General features: G+C 52.8%; 4 non-coding genes across 4 annotated transcripts; 3 read left to right on the top strand and 1 right to left on the bottom strand.

The window, feature by feature from the left end:
* Positions 1-3,488: 3,488 nt before the first annotated feature.
* Positions 3,489-3,561, bottom strand: TRNAA-AGC (transfer RNA alanine (anticodon AGC)). The gene has a single exon. It is a non-coding gene; the product is annotated as a tRNA-Ala (tRNA).
* Positions 3,562-7,498: 3,937 nt separating this feature from the next.
* TRNAI-AAU (transfer RNA isoleucine (anticodon AAU)) lies at positions 7,499-7,572 on the top strand. Its single transcript has one exon. It is a non-coding gene; the product is annotated as a tRNA-Ile (tRNA).
* Positions 7,573-10,635: 3,063 nt separating this feature from the next.
* Positions 10,636-10,709, top strand: TRNAT-AGU (transfer RNA threonine (anticodon AGU)). Its single transcript has one exon. It is a non-coding gene; the product is annotated as a tRNA-Thr (tRNA).
* Positions 10,710-12,550: 1,841 nt separating this feature from the next.
* Positions 12,551-12,622, top strand: TRNAQ-CUG (transfer RNA glutamine (anticodon CUG)). Its single transcript has one exon. It is a non-coding gene; the product is annotated as a tRNA-Gln (tRNA).
* Positions 12,623-17,586: the final 4,964 nt, after the last annotated feature.

Genomic DNA, 17,586 nt, shown 5'->3' with positions numbered 1-17,586 from the left:
TTAAAGGACTGTAGCCTAGAAAGGGGGAAATGCCAAGTTATCCAGGAAAAAAGTAAAGCTGGAAGCTGGACATTTGCTGCTTCCACCAGCAAGTGGTGCTGCCCCAGTGACAAGGAGGGACATAAACACTGGGAGGACAACATCTTAACAGAGCTAATGCCTGAGCTGAGCCATCCAGTAGCAAAAGGCTGCTTCATTATATTGACCAATGAACAGAGGAAAAACATGTAAAGAGACATCAGTCCCCCCAAATGTCTGGGTAAGATATGAGAGAAAGGCAGAAGAAGGGCTTGTCTGGGACTTGAGCCCCGGAGCTCTCCCACCCCTTGAGCAACAAGCCACCATCAGAATGGAGGCACTGGGCATACTCCAGAACCAGTCTGGAACACACAGCCAGTGCTCTGAGAAGTACTGCACCTAACTTCACCTTTCCAAGGTCATTTCCAAGCTCTCTTCACAGTCCTGAAGGAAGAAACCAACTTCCCACTTGAAGAGGTCACAAACCACTCTGTCAAAACAAAAATCAGTAAAGTAGCGCTTTAAGGAGAAGCAAAAGAATTTAGGAGGCAAACTTGGATGGGACAGACCCACTTCTGCAGACCACAGCCATTCCAGAATAGACTCGATATTAAAGGCACAGAGACCCTAAAACAGTAATCAAGGAGGACAATTCAGAAAAAAATGATCAAGGTGAGCAAATCACAGAGCAGAGGGGTGGAAGCCGGGGCGGGGGGAAGGTCAAGAATTAGATTAAGCCAAGTATGCAAATAAGCCCCTTTAGTGAATCAGAAAATCCCCATCCCAGTTCAAACGATGTGTTAATGTGCCGAAATTAAGTATAAAAGACAGCTCAGCTGTTTCCCTTTGAATAGGGGTGGGAATTTTTTTTTTCAGTAACATGCATACTCTTAAGTCATTAATAGAATGGTCACTCCATTAAAATGTTGACAAACTGTTTTGTGGATCTGGAGTGTTTTGATGCTTGTTTTGTGCCCATTAACCCTTTGTTGAAGGGAATTAGAAGTCTGTCCAATACACAAAGCATCTGGGCATTGTTGGCGTATGATGGTAAGAGAAACGTAGGGAACACAAAGTCAGGGAGAGCAGCAAACACACTCTGTGGCGGGAGCATCAGGGAGTTCAACTCAAGACTTCTTGCTCCCTGAGCAACACTCGGCCTTGCAAAACTCATCTTTGGAGGAAAAACAAACATTACATATCACAGTTTTAGAGAAAAGCAAAACCAACCCCCTCCCACCTCCCCTCAACATACACCAGCTGCACTTGACTTCTCCTTGCCAAAGCCTTCCCCACACTTCCTCCTGTCTGGAGGCAGATTCAGCTGGTGCTGCTGGGCTCAGTCATTCACAGCTCTGCCTGGTGAGTGTGACTCCACCCAGCACAAGTTGAGCTTCTTCTGGTGCCTTTTTTGATCCAAACACCGTCAAAGCTGGGCAGCCCCAAGTGTTGGCGCTGGCAGGGAGTCAGGCGTGGGCACATAGCAGAGCTTTCTCTGATATTCTGAGGAAAGAAGTAGAAAGAATTGTGGTATGACTATAGAAAAACAAATGCTCGAGAAATGATAAGATCATGAGAGAGATGATCAAATACAGCAGAGAAAGTACATGTCAGGAAATACACCGACAATATAAGATTACATAGAAGGAAGGAAAGTCCACTGAGGAATGGACAACAACTGCGCTAGTGACAATACACAAGAAAGGCAGTGCACAGAAGGATTGCCCGAACAAGTCATCTAGGCAAGCTACTGCTGATGATACTGATAGAGAGATTGAGATCAAAAAGAAAAGAACATCTAACAGGCAAGCAAGTGGGATTTGGGAAAGATAAAAGGACCATACGGCAAATTTAGACACTAAGATTAATAGCAGAGAAAGCTCGCTGAAAGAGCAAGGACATCTGCAACTGCTTCATTGATTGGGAAGGAGGCTCTTGAAGAATTCCACCAGAATTTCAAGTTTCTACCCCACCACCAACCTTAGTCTGGACCAGTCCACAAAAGTGATCCACTTCCTGCACACTTCTACAACTGTGCAGATAAGCGATGGTCACTTAAATACCACCCTATACTGAAAACCCACAGACCTCTTTGCTTATCTATACGCCTCCAGATTCCATCCAGAGGAGACTACATGATCCATTGTATACAGCAAGGCACTAAGGCACAACCATATTTGCTCTGCTCCATCAGAGACAAACATCTACAAGACCTTTACCAAGCTTTCCTCAAACTACAATATCCACTGAAGGAAGTGAGGAAACAGATTGACAGAGCCAGAAGGGTTCCCAGAAGGCACCTGCTGCAAGTGGTCTCACAAGGAAAACAAGAGAACACCACTGGCCATCTCACGTACAGCCACTACTTTAGACCTCTCCAACGCATCATCCATGATCTGCAAACCATCCTGGACAATGACTCTTCACTCTCACAGCCCTTGAGAGGCAGGTCTGTCCTCGCCAACAGACAGCCTGCCAACCTCAAACAAATCCTCACCACCAACTAAAGATCACAACATAGTAACACTAAATAGGGAACCAAGCCCTGCAACAAACCTTGCTGCCAGTTCTTCTCGCAAATCTACACCACGAATATCCTCACAGGACCTAACAGCAACCATACCATCAGGGGATGCTTTACCTGCACATCTCCTAATATAATACATGCCATCGTGCACCAGCAATACCCCACTGCAATTTACATTGGCCAAACTGGACAGTCTCTATCTGAAAAACTGAATGGACATAAACCAGACATCAGAAAGGGTCATGGAGACAAACCTGTGGGAGAGCACTTCAATCTCCCTGGACACTCAGTAACAGATTTAAAAGTAGCAGTCCTACAACAAAGACATTTTAAAAATCAAATCGAGAGAGATATCTCTGAGCTGCAATTTATTTGCAAATTTAACTCCATCAACCAAGGATTCAAACAGAGACTGGGAGTGGCTGCCTCCTTCCAAAAGCAGCTTCTCTGCCCTGGGTGTGAACAGCTCCACATTAGACTCTGACAATGGGTCACATCCCCCTGTGTGATCTGACTTGTTTTTAACTCTTTTGATACCAACTACTGATCATGGGCCATTTCCACGTGGACAGAATAGACCTTGTCCGCTCTGGCCCTCCCTTTTACTGGGACCCCACTCTTGGTGATAGGAGAATCATACTCTCACCAACTGAGCGAGCCAGCCTGCACAGTGACAGCTCACAAGGGCCCTTTCAGAAAGGAGCAAGAGGCAGCTGCAGGGTCACTGGGGCCTCTGGAATTAGCTGGCTACCCCTCCCCCACTGCTCACAATCCCCACAGCAGGTGGGAGAGAAGATGGTCAAAATGCTCTTTTGTGCCCTTTCACACAGCTGAGCACAGACACCTCCAAATGCCCCTGTCGATGGAGAGCTTCCTGGGGAGCAGCCAAGAAGAAGTAAGTGGGGAGGGGTCTCCTGTTGCCTTGGGGGAAAAAACTCTGCAGTGGAGAATGTGGGTATTGATCCCACTACCTCTTGCATGCTAAGCAAGCGCTCTACCACTTGAGCTAATTCCCCTCTGAGCAAGGAAAAGTTCTGCCCCAGCCACCTCATTGTTGAGTCCATATGTCCCTGCAGCTCCCCTGACTCCTTTCCTAAGATGACACTTGTAAAACCAGTTCCAGTCAGCTGGCTGAGCGGTTCCGACAGTGGGGATAATAATGTCATGCTGACGGTTTCAAGCTCCAGGTGAGCCCTTGGGGCATCTTGACTAAGTGGCCTGGCTGCTATGGATGGGGAGGATCCAGCACGCACAGGGAGCTGTGCAGGTCCAGCCTTGTGGGAGGGCTCTATGGGAATCCCTGCCTGCATCACAATGCCACTGCCTGGGGGTGCTGGTGGTGCTTTCTAACAGCTCTGGCTAGAAAACACACCCAGATGGGGCACTCTGAAAACAGCTCCAGAAATAAATCACTCACATGGCCAGTAATTAAAAGCATAAAAATATGCCCCAGAGCCCCATTGTGAACCCCTCCTCCCACAGACACTGACTGTCCATGATCTCCTCTGCAGCTGCTCTCACAAATGAAGCATCTGCCAAAGCACCACATGCTCCAGACCTCTGCAGCTCACAGAGCCCCCCCTGTTGTGTGTATATCACCTGCCCATGTAGATCAGTGAAACTCTGAATCCAGGGAAGCGACACAGGCAGTGGAACCTGTTCAGAGAACACCAGGCAGTGCAGAGCCAGGCTGCCAGGCACCAGCACCCCCAGGCAGTGATAGTGTGACGCAGGCTGTGATGCCTATAGACCCCTCCCACAAGGCTGGCACTGCACAGCTCCCTGCGGGTGGGACAGCAGACAGAGCAGCTGCTGCTCCAAGGCCATGTGCTCTGGGTGAGCTGGGAGCAGCTGAGCTCAGGAGCAGGCAGCAGACTGGGGTCCCTCCAAAGGAAGCACATTGCAGCAGGGGCTGATGTTGTTACCCCTCTGCCAGGGAACATGGGCCGTGTTAATGTTGTGCTCAGGGGAAGAGAGGGAGGGGACAGGCAGGGTCTGAGGGGACACCTGGCAGGGGCCTAGGACATATGGTGAGGGGCAGCAGGGTCTGAGGGAATTCCTAGTCAGGGCTCAGGGCAGCGGGGAATGGGAGACACAGTCTGAGGGGAGGATTCCAGGTTGGGGTTCAGGGTGGTGGGGGAGGGGCGGTGGGGATGCCTGGGTGGGATGCTGAGCAGTGGGGGAGGGACAACAATCTCACTCCAGGAGCCACCCTGCACCTACACCTGCCCGTTGCTCCTTTCTGAAAGGGCCCTTGTGAGCTGTTTCTCTGTAGCTTGGAGAGTTTAGGTGGGTAGCGCATGGTTCTCATAAAACCAAGGGGCCGAGCCCTTGCTAGCCATCTTAGCGCTAGGGATGCTGGGTGTTCCTCTGTTGCCCTTTGCTGGACTGCTATAGGCAGCAATGTCCAAAGAAATGAAGGAAGTTGAGTGGCTTCTGGAGACCAGACCAGAGTCTTGCTCAGGAGGCTTCACTCTGCTTTGCTGGGAGGAGCCCTGACCTTTATTCCCTTTAGTCCATTACCATTCCGAATGCCTGTTCACTGGAGTGCTAAAGAGTGGGATGCTGGGATGCTGATGAGCTGACCTGCAGGCCTTGTTATCTTCTAAGCAGCTGCTGCTGTGCCTGTCACAGCCCTGGATTTATAAGGGGGTTCTACACAACAAAGTTATTTCAAAATAACTATCGCATCCTCTGCACGAGGCAACAGGTGCTTTGAAATAATGCAGAAATAAATAGGGGACGGCTTATTTTGAAATGAACAAACCTCCTTGTACAAGTAAAAGTACAAGTAATAGCAGCTATTTGGAAACAGGGGCTGCTAAGACAGGGGCTTGAGACTATTTTGAAATAAGCCATAGTGTGTCCATTGGCTGCGTCTGAAATTAGCTTCCTGTGTGTAGATGTGGTATTAGGAAATCTTGGTCTTGCCACTCACTGGTGCTGCAGTTCTCCCAAACACTTCATGCACCCAGAGTAATATTGGCACAACACATTAAGGCTGACACAACTTAGCACTGGCGAGGGCAGAACCTTAACCTGGTGTTTTCCCTCTCTCTGTTTTGCCCTCCACCAGCTGGGTCAGACTCTGACCCTCCCCACACAGACGCTGCCGTCCAGCGCAGTTAGTCGTGGGAAAGGAGAATGGGCCAAAGAGGATCCTCCTTGCGCTCACGTTCCTCACCATGAATTCTCTCTCCAGCCTCCAGGGCAGAGCTCTCAAGAAGGAGACTCCCTGAGGCAAAGCCCTGGGGGGGGTCTCTGAGATGGCCCCGGCCCTGCAGCCTGTCCCACCTGGCCATTGTGCTGGACTGTCTGTGAGGTCACCACCTCCCCACCTCCTTTAACCAATCATCTGAGGTTCTTCCAAAGGCCCTTGTGATGTCACAGACACACCCACCAGTGCCCTGCAGGGCTCATGTCCTGCCCCTGGCAGCCCCCTCTGCAAACGCACCCCAAGGGTCTGCAACACAAAAGGCACATAAAAAACACGAAAAACCCGAACTCCTCCCATCCTCAGTGTCCTGTGGGATCCTGGCACTGGGGCAGGTGGGGAGAGAGGAGGGGAGACTGGTGGATTCTGACCTGTACACTGCAGAGGGCACAATATGTGAAAGGAGCATTTTAACTCCTCCTGTCCTCAATGTGCTCTGGGCAGCAACTCCAGCTTCCCTCCGGCACAATGTCTGTGCTGGGGAATGGGAAGGTGTTGTTGTGGACAGTCTAACCGTGTGCGTTGGCCCCACAAAGACAGATTTCTTAAAGTGCAACAAGACCATTTTTTTGGTTTAAGATACAGACTATCACAGTCACCTCCCTATCAGCAAGCAGTGACATAATAAGGTGGCTTAGCTGGCTAACATACCTGACTAATAAACAGGAGATCATGGATTCAGCTCCCAGTGCTGCCCTGTTGTATGTCTTTCTGAATGTTTCCCTACGTCTGGCTGGGGAGCAGAGAAGACCTCCCCTGGCAATGTCTCTCTCCCTGCTGGGGAAGGTAAAGGCTGATGGAAAAGGAGCGTTGGAAAGAATCTAGTCACAGCCTGGAGCTCGGGAAAAGGCAGTTGTGATGGGTGTGGGGAAGGTGCTGCTGTGGCTGCCAGAAGAGAGTCTGTGCCTCACAGCTTTGTGGTTCTGGGGGCTGCCTGTGCCAGCCAGCTCCTCCAGCACGTTTGTAACACAGACACAATTCCCTGTCGGCAGGAGCTCTGTTCTGCCCTGTCTGCGGGAGCAGCTCCTGTCCTCGCCCTGCCTCTGCAGAGACACCCCCCAGCCCTGTCCCTGCACACCATGTGCACACACTAGTGAGTGACAGGGGGCATCTCACTCCCAGCCACACCCAGCTCTGCCCCCACCCCAGTGGTAATTCACCTCTCACCCCAGCTGTCCCCAGTGCTGACCTGACACACCTGAGATCCCTCTTGTAGCTTCCTTTTGCTTCCTCACCAACATTTCCTAACCCTGCTGAGAAGCAAACCCCCTGCAGTGGACATGAATTGTGCAGGTGGGAGACGTTCTGACACAGCCCCTGGGCAGGGCCCAAGGTTTCAGCTGGTGACTCTGCAGTGCAGAGGGAGGAGGAGTTTGGGTGCCAGCGGGGAGAGGTGGCAGGTGTGAAGGGGAACCCGGCCAGGGCTTGTGGCTGAGGGAGGAGGGGAAAAGGGCAGTGGGGGGGGGTCGGCAGGGTCTGAGGGGACAAGGGGATCAGGGCACTGGGGAGGGGTGGGAGAGACAGGATCTGAGGGACCCACTGCAGGGCCCAGGACAGCTGGCAAGGGGCAGCCGGGGCTGGGGGAACTCCAAGCTGGGCTCAGAGCAGAGGGGGATGGGTGAGAGAGTCTGAAAGGGGAGGTCAGGCTGGTGGGGGAAGGGAGGAAATCTCAGTCCAGTGGCCCTGCAGCTGCCTGTTGCTCATTTCCAAAAAGGCCCCTTGTGAGGCCTTTAGCAGCTGGCCGGCTAGCTCAGTTGGTCAGAGCGTGGTGCTAATAACGCCAAGGTCATGGGTTCAAGCCCCATGCTGGCCATGGGCAGGTCTTTTCCGCTTTCCTTCTTGTGGCTGCTCTGGGCAGGAGGCCCAAAGAGCTGAAGGAACCAGGCTGAGAGGCTGGCAGGGAGCAAGTCAGAGTCACCACCCCAGGCAGAGGGAAGGGCTGCAGAGTGGGCCTGTGTGAGGTGAGGATCCGCAACTCTGCAACACACACAAGAGGTAGAGGTGACAGGATGGGTGGGGGGGTCTCTGCAGAGGTGGGGTTGGCTGGCAGCCCTTGGGGAAGGGGGAGAGGCCTGTGGGGAGGAGAGGAGAGAGCAGCAGGCTGCTGGGGGCAGAGCTCAGGGGAAGAGGCAGAGCTGGGATAGGAAGAGGTGAAATGGGAGCAGGAGCACAGGTGGCCTCAGAGGGAACAGGCCAAGCAAACCAGATCCCCTCCCACTCCTCAGGAGCTTCCAGCACTGGCACCAGCCTCCCCCGTGCAGCTGTCACAGGCCACAATGGACATTCTGGTGCTTTACATGATGCTGACAGGCCCTGACCAGAGAGGTGCAGAGTTATTTCAGAAGAGTTTATTCCAGAATTATTCCTCCAAAATAATCTAGTTCACAATAACGCCTTCACGCCACAAGGAAGCCCTGAAATAAACAAAACGTTTCCAAATGGCACATCCACACACAAGAGAGCCTGTTTTGAATAGAGACCCTGGAGACATGCTGGGGATATCACTGCACAGTATTCCACAGTAGCTGATTCCAATATAGCTCAGTAACACGCAACATGGATTTGGAAATACTGCTCTGCTATTTTGACATTCAGCATCTAGAAACAATGGAGCCTGTTCCGAAGTCCCTGCTTCAAAATAGCAATTGGAACGAGCTAGAATCATGATGCAAAGAGATGCCCAGCCAAGGCTCTCTCTCTCTCTCTCTCTCTCTCCTTTGAACTCCTGACCTTAGGCAGGAAAAGTGTCTTCTTGCCCTCAGCTCCAGAGAGGAGTAATTCATATTTCTATCACCCTCAGAGTGTGTCTACACGAGCTGGCTACTTCAAAGTAACTGGCAAAACATCAAAATAGCGTGTTGTGATTCTACGCACCGTCTGTTATTTTGACGTTGAAATGGACGTTAGGTGGCGAGACGTCGAAATCGCTGTTCTCATCCAAAGATGGGAATCGCGCCCTACTTCAATGGTGAACGTCAAAGTAGGGCACATGTAGACGATCCACATCCTGCTACTTCGAAATAACAGGGTCCTCCATGGCAGCAATCAGCTGAGGGGTTGAGATGTGCTGTCCAGCCCCTGTGCAGCTCTATGATTACTGCGCGCAGCAGCCCTTTAAGCACCACGGACCCGGATTTCCTGTGGCAGGAAGCTGAGCGCATGCAGGCAGCAGCACACGCACACGCTAGCCCTGCAAGCCCTCCACCGACCTCGACCCAGCCACCCAGCACCATGGCATTGAGCCAGCCCCCTGAGTGCCCCCAGGCTGCCCCCATGAGGGGACCCAGGGACCCCCAGCAGCCAAACGGGGGACAAAAAGAGGTGGGACACCTCCTGGTTGGAGGTCGAGCTCTGAGACCTGCTGGGGCTCTGGGGTGAGGAGGACGTGCTCCATGTGATGGGGAGCATGGAGCGGAAAGCAGAAGCATTCACCTGACTGGCCGAGGGCCTGGCCACCTGCAGTCACCCTGCCCGCATGCCGGATCATGTCCATAGCAAGGTGAAGCAGTTGTGGAAGGGTTATGCCTGGGCCTGGGACTTGGCCAGCCAGTCTGGGGCTGCCCCCACTGCTTGCCCCTGTTACAGGCAACTCAGGGCCATCCTGGGCCCCGGGACACCTGCTCCCCCCAGGGTTCATTGGAAACAGCAGCAGAGGAATCCCAGCAGGTCTTGGAGCTGGAGTCCATCCCGGAGGCCAGCCCAGCACCCCAGGGCCCAACCAAGGAGCCAGCCCTAAGGACGGCAGAGGAGGGGTCCAGCAGCAAGGCAGGGGGAATCCTCTTAGACCTCCATTCCCGGAGCACCAGCCGGGCGTTCACCCACCTGTCTCCTGTGCACAAGCCCTTGTGCACCCCCACTCCTGCACCGTCAGACTGAGGTGACACCGAAGCACCAGGCTGGTGGGGAAGGGGCAGATATCGCCTCTCCTCGGGGTGAAGGACACTGAAAGACTTGGCCTGAGGGCACTTTCGAGCTGGGCTCCCAATGCCACTTCTATCTACACAGCTCCAGACTGCCTGCAGGTGAGTGACTGTCGTGTGGAGGGTCCAAAGGGCAGCTGGTCCCTGTGAGAGGAGTCTGGGACCGGGTTGTAGGTGGGATCTCCTGGAAAAGCCAAGAGCCCAAGGGAGGCCATTGATTGGCTGCCAAACCCCTGGCCCTGCTCAAAGGTTTCACACAGGGAAAGCTGGGAAGTCAGCCCCACCCCCAGGGGATTTGCACTGGGCTGGTACTAAACCAAAGGGGTTGTGTGGAGGGTCACAAGTGGGACTGAAGGGCAGAAGGAGACAGAAAGGCAAAATCTTCTTCCAGTTACACTGCATCAAACACTCACCCTGAAAAGCTCCAGCTGGGGCAGCGCAGCCCATCCCCCACTCCGTGAGAGACAGGAGAAAACTCTGCCCCAGAGCTGGGCCCTCCTCGCCCCACCCCTGGGGTGTGACCAGGGAGAAAGGAGGGTGTGGGGAGCACAGAGTGAAAGTGAGGGGGGGAGTCAGGCTGAGGGAGCAAAGGAGGGGCAGGACTCCAGGCTGTGCTGGTGGGACCCTGGCACTGGGGCAGGTGGGGAGAGAGGAGGGTAGATTGGTGGAGTCCGACCCACACGCTGCAGAGGGGACAGTAAGTGAAAGGGGCCTTTTTGTACCCTCATCCTCACTGTCCTCTCGGTGCAACTCCAGCTTCCGTCGGGCACAATGTCTGTGCTGGGCATTGGGAAGGGGTTGCTGTGGGCATCCACCACAGTGTTTCAGCTGCATGAAAGTTCATCACTTGGTAAATTAGGTTGGCAACCTTCAAAGTGCTGCAGGGCTGTTTTTTGGTTGAAGACACAGACTAACACAGATACCTCTCTGTCAGGAGCCACATTACAGACACAGAGGGCACCATGGCTTAGCTGGCTAAAGCACCTGTCTAGTAAACAGGAGATCCTGGGTTCAACTCCCAGTGGTGCCTTATGGAAAGCCTTTGGCAATGTTTTCCAACATGTGCCTGGGGAACTGAAGAGTCTTCCCCTGGCAATCCCAGCCATTGCTGGGGAAGGTGAAGGCTGATGGTAGAGGAGCACTGGAAAGCATCCAGGTACAGAGCAGAGCTCAGGAAAACACAGCTGTAACTGGTGTGGGGAAGGTGGTGCCTCTGCCTGCAAGAACAGAATCTGATTCTTCCAGCTCTGGGGCAGTCTGTGCACAGAGGGTGACAGTGCAACCTCTCCAGGTGGGGCAGGGCAGGAGAGGGAGAGTTACTCTCTTCTCACATCCCTTTGTTTGACACTGACAAACTCCAAACAAGTTAGGAGAAAAGTCCCAGAGAGGCACTGTGGGTCCCCTGGCCATGGACCTCCCAGGTACATGGGGATTAGGAAAGCAGCACCCAGTGGTGTCTGGCCAAATATTTCTGGCTGCCTCTCACCTGCTTTGCAGCCCCACTGGGCTCTGCTGGAGAGTTCAGAGAGCTGCAGGAGGCAGCTGCCATCATTCTGGAGGAAGAAGTGACAGACACTGACAGGTTCAAGAAGTTGCAGTTAATGTTAACTCTCAATGCTAACATTACCTTGTTTGGTAGATTTTCCCAGAGGCTTGCTCCTGGTTCATTAGATAAGGGGTTGGGGGGGTGCAGGCTTTACCACCCCTAAACTTTCATGAACAAAGTTCTTCCTCAGTTGATCACTGCAGTATTTAAGTCCAAACTCTGAATGGACTAATGGGTTACATTTCACTGGAACTCTCCTGGGGACTATCCAACAGGTCACAGCACCCTCCTTCTGAAAACAGATTTACATTGTCACTAGGTCTGACATTTTAGCACAGTAGAAGCTCCTTTATTCAGCAACCCCAAGCAAGCTGCAGGATCATCAAAAGTGCCAGACAGAGAAGTTACTGCCACTGATTGCAAACCCAGCCGCATCTGATTGATTGGTGGGTGTCCTTCAGCAGGTTCTTTTTGTAATCATTGATGATGCTCCAAGCAGATGAGAGAGAGCTGCCGCGCACATGCTGGTAATCTGTCTCTCTAAGTGGCTGTAGCTCTGTTAGTGGGAGAAGCCACAGAAGCAGGGGATGAGCTGTAGCATGTGCATGAACAGACAAAGTTTAATCAAACCCCATTTGTAAAACCACTGTGAGCTGGGGAAGGGACAGAAGCTGGGGGAAACAGTGTTTGCCCTGCAGGGGGCTGAAGAAGAAGGAATCCAAGGGGCACTCTTTGTGTGGTGGTGCAGTTCAGTGGTAGACTGTGTAAATACAGTTTAAGAGAGTTTTGTTCAAATCTAAAGACCTCCCTTTCCCATCACATTCTGCATTTCTATTCTATGTGTGTTTGTCATATGGAGATGAACCCTCAACATGTGCTACTGCCAATGCATATAACCCTAGCAAGCCCTTCCCTCAGCTGACATTAGAGAGTGATATGAACAAAGAGGTGCTCACTGGGAGTCTATAAAATGTATCCCATTCAGTCAGATGTATCTGTGCACTTTTAAATGTGTGTGAATTCAGAGCCAGGCTTATTGTATCCTCCCTCACCCAGATATTCCTCGACAATCACCACCAGCCTTTCCAGCCTCTGCTTCTCCATTAGTTCTCTCCAGGCTGGTTACTTGAAAAGAATAATGAACCTGTCTAGTCTCTCTGGAATTAGCAGACAGAAGGGCAGGGATTGATGTCTGGGGGAGGACAGCAGCAGAGATGGGGCAGGAAGCAGTGTCCTGAGTGGCGAAATAGCTTGCGGGTGGCAAGTGCTGCAAGGTGCCAGCTTAAAAAGAGTTACAGGAGCTGAGGAACAAAAAAAAAATGGTAGGTCCTATGGTGTAATGGTTAGCACTCAGGACTCTGAATCCTGTGATCTGAGTTCAAATCTCAGTGGGGCCTTCTGGCTTTTCACTGGAGATCTCTTCCCTGTCTGTAAATCAAGGGGGATTCTTCATGCATGTGAGTGAGGATGACTTCCTCTTGGTTGATGAATGTGGAGCTCTGTCTCCTGTTGGGCTGGTTCACTAATATACCTGCAATAAGTTGGGCCTCTAGAACACAGCAGCCCTTTCAGGATTTCAGGAGGACCTGTGGCAGGTGCTGCAAATAGATGGATTGCTGTCAAGGCCAGAGAGAGGGGAGTGCCACATTCATTTCCCCAGGGCAAATGTATGCCCCTTTCCCAGCTCTGCACAGCCCAGCCCAGCAGCTGGGAGAAACCAGAGCCCCTAAGTCAGCCTTGGGGAAAGGGCCTTTCCTCCCAGGCAGATTCCTATGCCCCTGTCTGCAGCTGGGTCACAGCTGTCCTTTCCCCTCTGCCTGAGGGAGGCATCACATTCCCAAGGTGTGTTTGGGGCCCTGCTTAGCAGGGGGGAGTGTGGCACTTTTGAGCTGACATCAGAGATAGGTTGGGCCCTGCCATGGAAATTAAAGCATCCCCTTCCAGCCTCATGCAGTTACCTTGTGCTTCGAGTCTGCCCAGCAGAGGAGCTGGAAGCCAGCAGGGTCAGGGATGGGGTGTGCACAAAGCAGGAGGCACAGAAGAGACTTCAGTAGGAAAGGAAGCAGAGAGGCCAAACAATAATGGGATTTGAATGCAGTGTGCAGAGTACAACACATTAGCAATCCTTTTCCTTTTCCCCTCAGCCACCTCACCTGAGTGGTGCCTGGGCTTTTGAAACATGCCAAGGTGAGCACTGCCAGGAACGTTTCTGCCACTCCCTGGCTGGCTGGGGACACAGGAGGGGCGGGTGTGGCTGTTTAAAAAGGCTCCCTGTGCTATTGTGCACTTGTTTGCTCCTCCCCGGGCTCACCTTGTCCCGCAGACACACACTCAGTGGGCACCTGTGCTGAGCTTATGTCCCTGCAGCTGCCTGGCCTGGGCCTCTGCCTCGGGTGCTGTAGGGCAACCGACAACAGGGAGAGAGAATTGGCCTCATCTGGGCTCTGGCCTGTGCATCTCCACTGTCCCTCTACAACCATTTACAGTAATATCATTGACACCCCAGACTCCAATCCTGTCCCTGAGCGCACACACACCACATGGCAGTGAGTGTGCCAGGGAAGCTGGGCTTGCCTTGGCTGAATGCATTGGCCCAGAACCCCCTAAATCAAGACATGAGTAAGGCAGGCTAACACCAGCACCACTGCCATGGGTCAGAAGGAGGTCCTGAGAATAAAGGGATGAAACATTCACAGAGTGACACTGGAGCTGAACTGAGATTTTTGGGAGCTGGGTGGAAGAAGTGTCTGGGAAATCCCAAAGCAGTAGTGCTGTGACATGGAGCCTCTCATCAGGAGCAGGTGCGTCCACCCTGGTGTGTGAGGGTTGCGACCTGGCACTAAGGGATGTGACCTTGAGACAGATTAAAGATCTCAGGATGTGGAAGTTGGTGTTAAGCAGAAGTGCGTTGCATCCAATGGTGGGCAGTATGGAGTCCCCAGAGATGTAGCACAGGGAAACTGGGACATTGCAGAAAAGGAAGTCGAGAGTAACCACTCTGCTTTGTGGCAAACACCAGACACCAACCTCTGGACATAGCTTAGAAGGCCAGACCGCTTTCCATTGCACCACACACCTCTGGCACACAGAGACTAGGGACACCCAGCGTATGAGCTCCCCTCTCTCACTCTCCTGGCTAAGAACCATCCATGTCCCTCTCCCTTTATGTACTGGGACAGAGTTGTGCCCCTCACTGCACAGTGACACACCTCTGGGCCCCAGAATTCAAGGAAACAGTTCCAGAACTATGAGAAAGATCCCTGCAGGGCAGAACATTTTGAAGAGAGACACAGACGGACAGTCAGACAGACAGAGAGACAGACAGATTATTTGGGTTCTTTTTTATGTGCCTGTTTTGTTCCAGAGCCTTCGGGTGTGTTCACCCAAGGGGCTGCCGGGGTCAGGACATGAGCCCTGCAGAGCAGGGGTGGGTGCGGCAGTGACATCACAAGGGCCTTTTGCAGAGCAGTCACTGATTGGTTAAAGGAGGTGGGGAGGTGATGACCTCACAGACAGTACAGAACAATGGCCAGGTGGGACAGGCTGCAGGACAGGGGCCATCTCAGAGTCCCCCCCAGGGCTTTGCTGCAGGGAGTCTTTTTCTTGAGAGCTCTGCCCTGGAGACTGGGGAGAGAATTCAGGGTGAGGAAGATGAGCGTGAGGAGAAGCCTCTTTGGTGTGTTCTCCTTCCCCACCACTAATTGCGCTGGATGGCAGACGTCCCTGTGGGGAAGGTCGAGTCTGATCCAGCTGGTGCTGGGCAAATTGAAGGCAGGAAAACAACAGCTTAAGGTTCTGCAATCCCCAATGGAACCGCACAGTAAATGAATCAGGATTCTCCTTCCAGCTCCCTTGGCCCAGAGCTGGAAAGCGCAACAGTCTGGGAGCCACTAATGCCTTTTTCTCTGGTGCAGGGCTACCAGGCCATCTGCCACAGAAAAGTCTCTTGTAATGTGCAGTGCAGCTGTACATGAAAAAGAGACCTGTTCTACCGACTGCACTGGCTCCGCGCTGAGGTCAATTTTGTCAGCCTTAATTTGTTGTGTCGATATTGCGGGAGGTGTAGGAAGTGTTGGGGACAGCTGCAGCACCAGTGAGTGGCAAGATCAAGATTTCCAAATACAGCGTCTACACACAGGAAGCCGATTTCAGATGCAGCCATTGGACGTACTATGGCTGATTTCAAAATAGGCTCCAGTCCCTGTCTTAGCAGCCCCTGTTCCCAAGAGCTGCTCTTACTCGTACAATGAGGTTTACGCCTTTCAAAATAAGCCAAACCCGATTTATTTCTGAATTATTTCAAAGCAGCGGTTGCCTTGTGTTGACGCTGGGATAGTTATTTTGAAATAGCTTTGCTGTGTAGAACCCCCTTATGAACCCAGGGCTGTGACAGGCACAGCAGCAGCTGCTCAGAAGACACCCAGCACTGCAAGTCAGGTTGTCACTCACCAGCACCCCAGGGACAGGAGATTTGGAATGGTAACTGAGTGAGGGGAATACAGGGCAGAGCCTCCCCCACACCCAGCAAAGCATCTGCATCCTGCCACCTCCTCTCAGCAGGACTCTGGCCTGCTCCCTACAAGCCACTCAACGCCTTTCCTTGATCTTTGGCCCTTGCTGTCTCTAGCAGTCAAGCAAAGGGGAACAGACCAGCACCCTGAAGCTGTCTCCGAGGTAGCAAAGGGCTGAGTGTTAACCAAACAAGCCAGCCAACCCACAGAGGACCAGGCTTCTCCGAGGTGCTTTCAGAAAGGAGCAACTGGCAGTTGCAAGGACAGTATTACCCCTGCAGTGAGATCGCTGTCCCTCCCCCACAGCTCAGCATCCCACCTGCGCATTCCCAAACCCCCTCCCCCCACCATCCTGAGCCCCAACCTGGCTCCTCCCCCCCGCCCCAGTCTGTGTCTCCCATTCCCCACTGCCCTGAGCCCTGGCTAGGAATTCCCTCAGACCCTGCTGCCCCTCACCCGCTGTCCTAGGCCCCTGCCGGGTGTTGCCTCAGACCCTGCCTATCCCCTACCCCCACTGCCCTGAGAACGACACTAACAAGGCCCATGTTCCCTGCCAGAGGGGTCACAGCATCACCACCTGCTGCAACGTGCTTCCAACGGAGGGACCCCAGTCTGCTGCCTGCTGCTGAGCTCAGCTGCTCCCAGCTCACCCACAGCACATGGCCTTGGAGCAGCAGCTGCCCTGTCTGCTCTCCTACCCACAGACACAGAGCCCACAGGAGCAGACCCCACAGCTGTCACCCCAACTTCAGAACCTCTGTGTATGCAGCACTGAGCCTGCCCACCAAATGACACACCTGCAACTCGTTCCTACCTGCTGCAGGGGTATCTCCGCATGAGGTAAATGGCTCACGTGCGCATCACCACTTTCTCTCAGCCGAGGCAGTCCATGGCCACGGCCTCCTCTTTCAAATCCAGCCTCCACATCAAACGTGTGTCTGTTCCCACCAGGTGGGAGAGGAGATGCTCAAAGTGCTCCCTTGAGCCCTTGCACACAGCTCAGCTCAGCGAGCTACAGATCCCCCCTGTACATTGAGAGCTTTCTGGGGGGTCACCGAGAAGGAGGAGGAAGGAGGCACTGCTCTCACACTGCCTTGGAAGAAAAGTGGGGGAAACAGAAGAGTCATTGGAGAATGTGGGTATCGATCCCACTACCTCTTGTGCCCCAGCCCCCTCACTGTTGAGTCCCTATGTCCCTGCAGCTCCCTGGCTCCTTTCCTAAGACGACACTTGTAAGACCCGCTCCTACCAGCTGGCTGGCTGAGCTGTTCAGACAGTGCTGCTAATAATGCCAAAATGACAGTTTCCAGCTCTAGGTGAGCCCTTGGGGCATCTTGACTTAGTGGCCTGGCTGCTCTGGACAGGGAGGTTCCTGTGGCTTTGTAGTGCCTGGTGTCCTCTGCACAGGTTCTGGGGGCTGTGTCCCCTCCCTGGACTCGGCTTGATTAAGCTCCCTGGGCAGGTGAGGTACATGTAACGGGTGACTCTGTGAACTGCAGAGGTCTGTAGCATGCGGTGCTTTGGCAGATGCTTCATTTCTGAGAGCAGCTGCAGTGGAGAGTTAGTGGACTGTGGGAGGAGGGGTTTCCACCGGGGCATATTTTTAAGCTTTTACTGAATAACCATGTCTGTGATTTATTTCTCAAGCCATTTTCAGAGTGTCCCATCTGGGTGTGTTTAACAGCTGGAGCTGTTAGAATGGGTGATCATATAGAGGTTCAGAAATGGGGCATTAATATTCTTTTTAGAATGACGTCATATGAAATAATCATCAGACTCATTGCTCCTTGTCAGTTATCAGCTCCTTAAATCTGATTGTCTTCCCTACCTATGAGCTGTTCCAAATATGT

This window comes from Carettochelys insculpta, unplaced genomic scaffold (genome assembly GCF_033958435.1).
Source record: "Carettochelys insculpta isolate YL-2023 unplaced genomic scaffold, ASM3395843v1 scaffold_0035, whole genome shotgun sequence".
NCBI classification, from domain to species: Eukaryota; Metazoa; Chordata; order Testudines; family Carettochelyidae; genus Carettochelys; species Carettochelys insculpta.
Note: the sequence above shows the minus strand (reverse complement) of the source record. Positions and strands in the feature narration are given on the sequence as shown.